The sequence below is a fragment of the Macrobrachium nipponense genome, chromosome 24 (assembly GCF_015104395.2).
Source record: "Macrobrachium nipponense isolate FS-2020 chromosome 24, ASM1510439v2, whole genome shotgun sequence".
In the NCBI taxonomy this organism is placed as follows: Eukaryota; Metazoa; Arthropoda; class Malacostraca; order Decapoda; family Palaemonidae; genus Macrobrachium; species Macrobrachium nipponense.
The window spans coordinates 79,078,218-79,089,158 of NC_061091.1; the positions used below are offsets into that span (position 1 = coordinate 79,078,218).

Sequence of the window (10,941 nt, forward strand, 5' to 3'; positions counted from 1 at the left end):
GGGGGGCAAAGCCCCCCGGCCAGGTAAGGACATGCAGACTTAGTTCGGTTAGGTAGGTTCCCTTGGGTTAGGTAGCATTCACTGTTAATATACTATACTGGCCCCTGGCCAGGTAAGGACGTGGAGACTAACTTTGGTTAGGTTGGTTCCCTTGGTTAGGTAGCAATCACTGTTAATATACTATACTGGGGGGCTTCGCCCCCGGCCAGGTAAGGGCACGCGGCCTAAGTTTGGTTAGGTTGGTTCGTTTGGTTACAATCACTTCAGTTGGCCAGGTACCACATTTCATGCATGAACGTTCTATTAGGCTAATAGCCCATATGTTCGGTCTACGAATGTTGAGTAGGGGGACAGTTTAGTAGCCTAGGCCGGGAGCTCCTACAGTTTAGTTGGCCACTGGTTTCGTCTGCTAGGGTTTCGTGGTTTTTCTTGTTCATTGTCGTCGTTTGGTTAGCCTAACACAACGGGGAACGGGATCTCCTACATTTTAGTTGGTACGGGAGCTCCTACATTTTAGTTTATCACGCGTTTCGTCTGCTAGGGTTTCGTGATTTTTCGTGTTCATTGTCGTCGTCTGTGTCTCCCCCCACCCATAAACCCCGGTTTCCCAATAGGTCCCCCCTTACCGTTTTCATTAACTTCTAACCAAAACTCGTGTGTTCTCCCCCCACCCAAAAACCCCGCTTCCCAAAAGGGTCCCCCATTACCGTTTTTATAGGTTTTAGGGTTTTCTGACAATACGCATGTTTTCAAACCTTGCGCCAAAACAAACCGTCCGCCATCTTGTTTGTATTGCTCCGCCGATTTCCTAGCAGACGAAACCCGTGGGCAACTAAACTGTAAGCGCTCCTAATAATAATAATAATAATAATAATAATAATAATAATAATAATAATAAAAACCACACACATGGCTAATAGAATGCCTGAAAATATATGGGGCAGAGGAAAACACCGTCAGCTTCCTCAAAAATACAATGCGCAACTGGAATACAATACTTACAAGCTCTGGAATAAGACTAGCAGAGGTTAATATCAGGAGAGGGATCTTCCAGGGCGACTCACTTTCCCCACTACTCTTCGTAGTAGCCATGATTCCCATGACAAAAGTACTACAGAAGATGGATGCCGGGTACCAACTCAAGAAAAGAGGCAACAGAATCTACCATCTGATGTTCATGGACGACATCAAGCTGTATGGTAAGAGCATCAAGGAAATAGATACCCTAATCCAGACTGTAAGGATTGTATCTGGGGACATCAGGATGGAGTTTGGAATAGAAAAATACGCCTTAGTCAACATACAAAAAGGCAAAGTAACAAGGACTGAAGGGATAAAGCTACCAGATGGGAGCAACATCAAACACATAGATGAGACTGGATACAAATACCTGGGAATAATGGATATAAAACACCAAGAGATGAAGGACACGATCAGGAAAGGATATATGCAGAGACTCAAGGCGATACTCAAGTCAAAACTCAACGCCGGAAATATGATAAAAGCCATAAACACATGGGCAGTGCCAGTAAATAGATACAGCGCAGGAATAGTGGAATGGACAAAGGCAGAACTCCGCAGCATAGAACAGAAAACCAGGAAACATATGACAATACACAAAGCACTACACCCAAGAGCAAATACGGACAGACTATACATAACACGAAAGGAAGGAGGAAGAGGACTACTAAGTATAGAGGACTGCGTCAACAACAGAGCACTGGGGCAATATCTGAAAACCAGTGAAGATGAGTGGCTAAAGAGTGCATGGGAAGAAGGACTAATAAAAGTAGACGAAGACCCAGAAATATACAGAGACAGGAGAATGACAGACAGAACAGAGGACTGGCACAACAAACCAATGCACGGACAATACATGAGACAGACTAAAGAACTAGCCAGCGATGACACATGGCAATGGCTACAAAGGGGAGAGCTAAAGAAGGAAACTGAAGGAATGATAACAGCGGCACAAGATCAGGCCCTAAGAACCAGATATGTTCAAAGAACGCTAGACGGAAATAACATCTCTCCCATGTGTAAGAAGTGCAATACGAAAAATTAAACCATAAACCACATAGCAAGCGAATGCCCGGCACTTGCACAGAACCAGTACAAAAAGAGGCATGATTCAGTGGCAAAAGCCTTCCACTGGAGCCTGTGCAAGAAACATCAGCTACCTTGCAGTAATAAGTGGTACGAGCACCAACCTGAGGGAGTGATAGAAAACGATCACGCAAAGATCCTCTGGGACTATGGTATCAGAACGGATAGGGTGATACGTGCAAACAGACCAGACATGACGTTGATTGACAAAGTCAAGAAGAAAGTATCACTCATTGATGTCGCAATACCATGGGACACCAGAGTTGAAGAGAAAGAGAGGGAAAAAATGGATAAGTATCAAGATCTGAAAATAGAAATAAGAAGGATATGGGATATGCCAGTGGAAATCATACCCTTAATCATAGGAGCACTAGGCACGATCCCAAGATCCCTGAAAAGGAATCTAGAAAAACTAGAGGCTGAAGTAGCTCCAGGACGCATGCAGAAGAGTGTGATCCTAGAAACGGCGCACATAGTAATAAAAGTGATGGACTCCTAAGGAGGCAGGATGCAACCCGGAACCCCACACTATAAATAAATACCACTCAGTCGGATTGGAGGACTGAGATAGAGCAAAAAAATATAATAATAATAATAATAATAATAATAATAATAATAATAATATAAATTATTATTATTATTATTACTATTATTATTATTATTAATATTATTATTATTATTATTATTATTATTATTATTATTATTATTATTGTTGTTGAAAATAATGGCTACTTCAGCCGCGTTTATTCTGTAATAGAGGTTTCTCTCTATTCTTCTTATTACTGACTTTTCTTCTGTACTCAAGTTGGCTATTAAAACGCCAAATGGTGGATTCATGTCAAAAACGTATTATCTTTGTCAAATTAAATATATTATACAAAATCTCATACCAATTGGATCTTAAGCCTAATTGACAAAAGATGCAATTTGTACTGGATTTTCTATGATATATATTTGACAAATACCATGTTTTTTTACATGAATCACCCATTTGGCGTTTTAATAGCCAATTTGAATACAGAAGAAAAGCCAGTACTAAGAAGAATAGAGAACCTTCTATATACCAAATAAACGCGGCTGAAATAGCCATTATTTTCAATAAAACCTGTATTCATGAAGGTCTCCTTGCTGAATATTATTATTATTATTATTATTATTATTATTATTATTATTATTATTATTATTATTATTATTATTATTATGTTACTAACAATTCAAATGAATCACAATGCCAGTCTCTTCCAGGCCTTTCCAGAAGTGTTTGCTCTCACATGAATAAATGTCACAAGATAAAGTTAAAGAAGCTGAACAGCAAAGTCCTCAGAGACCAAAGAGGTAGGGATACATGAAGAGTCTAAGGCTTTATCAACATCAGAGCCGTCTCAGTGTGCCAACCTTTGTAGGGGGGTAGGGCCGTCAGTGCGCCTCACTTATTGCACTTAAGGTTCTTTGCAGCGCCCCTTCGTCCCTTAGCTGATAAAACCCCTTTCATTCCTTTTACTGTTCCTCCTTTCGTATTCTCTTCCTTCCATTTGACTTTCCACCCTGACCTGGCAATTGTTTGTCAGTGGAACTGCCATGAAGTTCTCCTCCTTTTACAGATTTCAAAACCCTTTTACGGTCAATTTCCGCTTTGGCGCTTAATGACCTCATCACAGGCATAAATTATCCGTTCTATTCTGTTTTTCATGTGCCATAAATGGTCGTCAAAGTATTAAATACTACCATATATAGTATTTTCTAATGGACATCCCAAATCAGTCTCTTGTTGAACACCACCCACTGGAGAGGCGTTTATCCACCACAGGGTTTCACAGGAGCCCCAGTTGAACCCTGAAGTCAATGTGTGGGCCTGGGTGAAATCCCCTGAGGCAGCAGATAACATCAACAGCATGAAAGCTGAATGCAACGTCGAAGCCAGTTTATCTTTTAACACTTCTAGAATTATAGCATCGGCAATGAATACAACTTGGATGTACAGAAATAATCCACATTGTCAGTACCTTCGGATGACTATACCTTTATCGTCTTCAAGGTACAGAGAGGCTCTTATACAGTCATACCACCCTACTTACGAACATTGAAGTTATGGACGTCCATAGATACGAACGGACACGGTGACAAGTTCATATTTTGCTCTGCATGCCTATTCCTCTCTTAAGATTTTTTGCAGAGAACAGAAAAACGCGAGGAAGGGGAAGAAACTGTTCCTTTAACATATACTCTAATTAATCCTACTTATTTTTGCCTTCCTGATTTAACTTATGTGATTAACTATTATTGACATTTTCCGTATTACCTCTATCCCTTGAAAAGTTTTAGTATGCACTTTTGCCAATAGATGGCATTGTTTACTTTGTGGACTTCCAATGTCTGACGTTGCTCCTGCGAAATTCTCTCCAAGTTCATAACATTGAAAAAATGGAAAAATGACTACATTTTGAACGTTTCATAAATCTATATGTCATTTTGTTCTTTAAACCATTCTAGCATCCAAAGTAATTCTTTACAATACTGCATGATTTGAAAATGTAGAGAAAATGATATTACCTGTGTGCATGAATCTATATGTTATTTTTTTTTTTTTTTTTTTTTTTTTTTTTTTTTTTTTTACCATTCTAGTTTTTGTTTACCAAAGATCTGAATGTGGTCAGCTGTCGCCCTGTATAATCCTTTAATTGTCTTGTCCCTGTCTGTGAGCAGTTGGACTTAGTCTTTTTGTTCTTAAAGTGTACCCATGTTTATGCTTGTTTGGAAAGGTTACTCATTCTCCACGTGTGTTGGATTCTAGGTACTAATCTTATAATCCCTATCTGTCACTTAAACGACCTTTCCTGTATCCTCAATTTCTCATGTAAGTCAGTTTGTCTGCTAGTAAAGGACGTCGAGTCGAAAGATCTTGCAGAAACACCGTTGTTTATCTTTCCTTCGTAGCTTATACCTAAATATATATATATAATATATATATATATATATATATATATATATATATATATATATATATATATAGAAGGAGCCCATATAAACGCAAAAGTATGGAGAGAAAATACTATATTCCCAGAGACTACTGTGTCTCTCTATTCACAGTCTCTGAAATATAGTATTTTCTCTTATATTCTGTTGTTTTTGTTTTTATGGGCTTCTTTTATTAGATGGAATTCTGTTGTAACAGAACACACACATACACACACACACCACACACACACACACACACACACATATATATATATATAATATATATATATATATATATATATATATATATATATATATAGCGTATCTTCCCATGAGTAATGTCAAGGACGTAGGCATCCTATCCAAAAATACAGTCGAATTGTGTATGATGCAATGCGTCTTATATTGAAAAGCAGCTTTTTCATTACTGTTTATTCGGTACAAGAAGATAATTCCAGGTGAAAATCAGCTGATTTTGAAAGGAGTTCAAGAAATCTGGAAGGTCTTGAGGTGCTGGAGGGATTCCAGTTGAAGATTCCTAATTGTGTAGCAGCGTCTGTTGTGGGAATTCGATTCGATGTCCATCTGTCGTCCCATCTCACGGAGAGAGTTTACCTGCCCCAGTGATGATGATGATGCCAATGTGGGAAATGATGGTGATGATGCCAATGTGGGCGGTACCTCCATGGCTCAGGGTCAGCCAAGGCCTCAGGGTCAGCCCAGGGCATAGGGTCAGCCAGGGCATAGGGACCGGGCAGTGCCCTGGTGGATCCCATGAGGGCGGCCAGAGCGACCATCAAGGAAAGAGCGATTGGAATCTGGAAGTACACAAAAATAGTCTTCAGGAAACTTCAGCAATAGATTTGACTTAAAACAGAAGAGATTAAAAGGGTGCTTTCACACCTTCTCTTGTTAAAACTTACCACAACAAAGACAAGTGCTGAATTTTACAAAAATTACCCAAAAGGACAGTAACACAGAGAGACATACGCATCCTCAGACAGAGGACTTGTCTCTGACAGTGGCCAGAGTTTTTCAGTAAATCTCGATCCATGTATGTAGAATTCAAGATAGTAACTGACTTTACTTAATTCTCTGAATTGCTTCTGTCATACAAGTGCAATTTTAATAATGATGGTGATATGCGTAAGGGAAAAACGAGTCTGGATTGTTGTGGGAATTGCTTAGTTAGACGTTTTCAGTTTTTGCAACGAAGATGTTGAGTGTTCACTTGTTTAAAACTTTGTTACTCCTTGTACTGTTCATCTCTGTGGTCGAAGATTTCCAGTGGCTACTTATCAGAGGCTTTTAGTCAATTGTAACAATGTCCTCTTCGTAGCAGTTCTTATTTGGAACCATGGGATTAAAGTATTTAATAAAACTGCTGAGAACGAATCAGTATATCTTGATGAAAAGGGTCGAGAGTAATACAGACGCCTTGATTGTTATCTTGAATGTAACTCTTAAAATCCTCCATTAGATAGCACTGGTTTAACTCCTCATTTCTGCAATAGCACGTCTCTATTTTCCATTGCAAGTCTTCAGAATTAAATTGTTGTCCTTTTTTATCTGTCGTAGTCGGTTTTGAGTGCCGTCCATTTCTCGAAATGGGTCATGGGTTCACTGTGACCTCATGATTGTTAATGTTACCCATTTCTTCTCATACATCTTCGTATCCTTCATACATATGTATTTTTTTTTTTTTTTTTTTTTTTAACTGTGTAACGTTTGTTACCATAGTCATAAAAAAAGCTTCTGTTTCACTTCGGTTAACCTTTTTGTTTTTCAATTCTAATTATCTGTGTTTCGATTCACTGTTTACTTTCTCCTTCTGGTGAGCTGTGCCTTAGTTTTCAATCACTGATGTATGTTCTTGAGAGCGTGCGTTTTGTTGTCGTTTGAGTAGCTTGCTCTTGTTTGAGTGGGTCTGCTGTTTGTCGAGTGCTTGTGAGTCAGTGCTGAGGAGGAGATGGCGTTTGTTGTTGTTTGGGCCTGTGTGAGTGTGTCCTCATTTTCAGTCTGCCTACTACCATCTAGCTGTTGAGTAGAGATGCTCTAATCGTGTGTTTGCAATGTGTCTTCTTTGCATATGTGTATGTTGTGTATAGCCCAGAGCTGAATTAAAGTATGTTATATTATTATTAAGTGAATGTAAACTGACAAAGACTTTTACACAGACTGAATGCCATATACTACCAACTTCATGTTGTTTCCTGAAAGCAGACTTTGTTTTTCCAATGTTTTGACGAGTCTCAGAACGATGGCCGTCTGACTGACTCGTCACAGAAAGGGTTCCTTATATGCAGGCGGCGTGATCCTCCGGATGAAGCCCCCCCAGCCCCCGCCCCCCTACTTCAAAAATTGGGGTGAGCCGGGAGCTAGATTCTAGGAAAAGTGGAAGGGGAAGTCCTTTTTTGGAAACGGTATTGGTAATTTAAAAAGAGTCGTATTACTAAAAATAAGAAAGAAAGAAAGGAAAAAAAAGCTTGGAAGCCTGCCATCTATTACTGTTGAATTGTGGATACGTTATGGTTTTTGTGTTAATAATAAATCCAGTTTTCGTGGAAGGAAATCGTCTGTCCTTGGAAAAATGAATAAGTAAACACTCAAAGTTGAATGCTTTTGGAAGATCTGCCGAGAACCTGCTGTGGGATCAATGCAAAATTGATCGTACGAATCTGAGAGAACAAGTTTCCAAATCCTCTTGAGAAAGGGTCATTCTGTCACGAAATGCCTCGCAGTCAAGCGAACTAAATGACCCTACAATTACCTGCCATTAGCCATCTTAATTTCGTTATTATTCATCACGAACAGACCTCATCCTATTAGCATCAGCCATCCCCATCAGAGACTCTTATGAAATTCGTCAGGCGTCATTTCCTGTCATCTAATGGATGGAGATAGTTCCTCTGTTGTCGCCTGCTGTTCTAATGGACCTTCTTCCTCTTCGTTTACAAGCCCACCCAAAAGTGCTGGAAGACAGAACATTTCGAATGATAATCTTTTAACCTTATATTGCATAGCCACAGTGAAGCTTTCAGATGTAATGAACTATCTGAGCTACAAACTCGTTGAGTATAAACTACCAGGGCTCGAAGGGTACTTTTGCATTGCAAGACCGTGGAGAGATTATTATTATTATTATTATTATTATTATTATTATTATTATTATTATTATTATTATTATTGGAAGGAGACCCTCTTTCAAACAAGTTTTATTGAAAGATATTGCTGCATCAGCTGCATTCACTTTGGTAAATAGTCTTCTCTATTTTTCTAACAATAGCTTTCTCTCTGCTACTACAACTGGCGAGTATGCGCCGATATTACTCATCAGGAGGAGTCAATTTCGGGGATATTGCTTAAAATTTATTTATTTGTCGCAGTAAATGAACAAATAAAAAATACAAGTCGATCTAGTGGCCAACGTTTCTCTCGGTATCATCCGATGATACCGAGAGAAACGTTGGCCACTAGATCGACTTATATTTTTATTTGTTCATTTACTGTGACAAATAAATAAATTTTAAGCAATATCCCCGAAATTGACTCCTCCTGATGAGTAATACGGCGCAATACTCGCCAGTTGTAGTTAGCAGAGAGAAAGATATTATTATTATTATTATTATTATTATTATTGTTATTATTATTATTATTATTAGCTGCGTATTCTAGACTTCATTATTACTTAGACTGCAACCAATGTGCCAATGTAGGACATGTCAAACAAGATTTATTTATACCCTATGTAATCCTCATGCACATTGCTTGCCCAGTCTGAGCAATAGTGGAAAAGTCAACAATACTGAGACTTGAGAAAGTCCTGTATAAGATTAATGCAGCTGAATCAGTCATCATTTTCAACAGAATATTCCTGACGATGTTGTCTCCCGTGATGAATAATTAAGATCATCGGAGGAGCACCTGACCCACAACGTCTGCGTCTCCTAGAAGCGCTGCTCATCCTCGAGGAAAAAGCCCCCCCTTAATACCACCCAAGAAGCGTTCCTGATACCGACGTGTGAGGAGGACCACACCCCTCCCCCCCCAACGAAAGTACCAGCGCGCATGGAACAAACACCGGACATGAGAATAATACCAGGGGTGACGTCACTCAGGTAGAAGCCAATCAAGAGGCTCCCGGTGATACCCCCCACCTGAGAAGGTCTGCAAGACTCGTCAACGCCCGCCGTATATGAGTCACCTTCCCAGGAACCAATGAAAACCCGGCCTGCCGGAGAGGTGCTCTGACCGTACTCAAGAGCTCGCAACACCACGATAAAAGGAGATGGACTCGCCACTGGATATTACGGGCTGCTCTTGGAGGAAGAGCCCGTGCTGGCATAAAGCCAGCTCAATCTTCAACAACAACCACTGGAATTCAGTCCCTCAGCAGTTATCGCTTGATAATGTCCTGTCGATCAGGAGGAAACGTCGCGTTGGAGAGAGAGAGAGAGAGGAATAAGTATAATAAATCAAATGACTCAACCGAATTTTACCATGCCCTTTGGTGCGTTGCTCGCCAGTCTAAGCAACAACGAGAAAGCCGTCATCAGAAAGATAGAGAAGACTCTTTACAAGATTAATAGTGCTGAAGCAGCAGTCATATTATTATTATTATTATTATTATTATTATTATTATTATTATTATTATTATATTAAGTAGCTTTAACGATATCACTGTGGCACTACGCTAGTCTCTCAAAGGCCTTACCAGAAGGATTTGCTCGCAAATGAGAAAAGTCACCAGTTAAAGTTAAAGAAGCTGAACAGTTAAGTCCTCAGACACCATCAGGGTTGGATGAAGAGTCAGTAGCTTCATCCTCTGAGGAGCTGTTCGTATGTCAACTCCATAAGGGGTTAGGGCCGTGAGTGGACCTAACTTAGTGGTAGGCATTACGTAAGGTTCTTTGCAGCGTGGCTTCGACCCCTAGCTGCTACAACCCCATTCATTCTTTTTTACTGTACCTCATCCATTCATATCCTCTTCAGTCTGCTTTTCACTCTCTCCTAACAATTGTTTGTTAGTGGAACTGCTTTGAGGTTTTCCTCCTGTTACACCTTCCAAACCTTGCTACTCTCAATTCCCGTTCCAGCACTGAATGACCTCCTCATAGGTCCCTGTCCTTGGCCTAAATGCTTCCCAAATGAGTCTTTAGAAGGATCCCAATCACAGAAGAGGCGTTTCTCCTCCACAAGGGTTCCACAGGGGACCCGTCGAACCTGAAGCCAGTTTGTGGATCTGGCTGAAAGCTTCTGAGGCAGCAGATAACATTTATAGCATAGAAACTGAATGCAGGTGATATCTTGGGCGTTTTGGACTTTGGTAAATAACTGACTTCAATTTTCGTTCTTTCAATCCTGCGATCACATCAATACGTTTGTATGAACAGATTTTCATTGTATGTAAATGTACCCTGCTTTCCAAGTATTTAGTTATGTACCTGTTCATACCAAATTGTGCATATATATATATATATATATATATATATATAATATATATATATATATATATATATATATATATATATAGATAAAAACAATCCACGAAGGAAAGAGAACCGATGGAGTTCTGCAAGGACTTTACTTAGCAGACTGGAGAAATATAGAAATAAGTTTACAAAGAAAGCTTGCATAAATGACAGATTTCTGTTCAGGCCATCACCTTAATATCAAGATAGCAATGTTTTTCGTATGTTTTTACGAGTGTCGCGCATTGTCAGTCCCAGAGTATTTGGATCAAGAAATCGAATACACAAGGAAAATAGGGACAGATTTATGTTATCCTTCATGTATACTAGAGATTTGTTATAATAAAGCCCACAAAAAGTTTTATAGCGAAATAACACGGAGGAAGAAACTTCTAAGAACATTCTTAAC

General features: G+C 39.4%; 1 long non-coding RNA gene across 1 annotated transcript; it reads right to left on the minus strand.

The window, feature by feature from the left end:
* Positions 1–5,478: 5,478 nt before the first annotated feature.
* LOC135204568 (uncharacterized) lies at positions 5,479–7,341 on the minus strand. Its single transcript, XR_010312268.1, has 2 exons — positions 7,258–7,341; positions 5,479–5,879 (listed from the first exon to the last, which is right to left on the minus strand). It is a non-coding gene; the product is annotated as an uncharacterized LOC135204568 (long non-coding RNA).
* Positions 7,342–10,941: the final 3,600 nt, after the last annotated feature.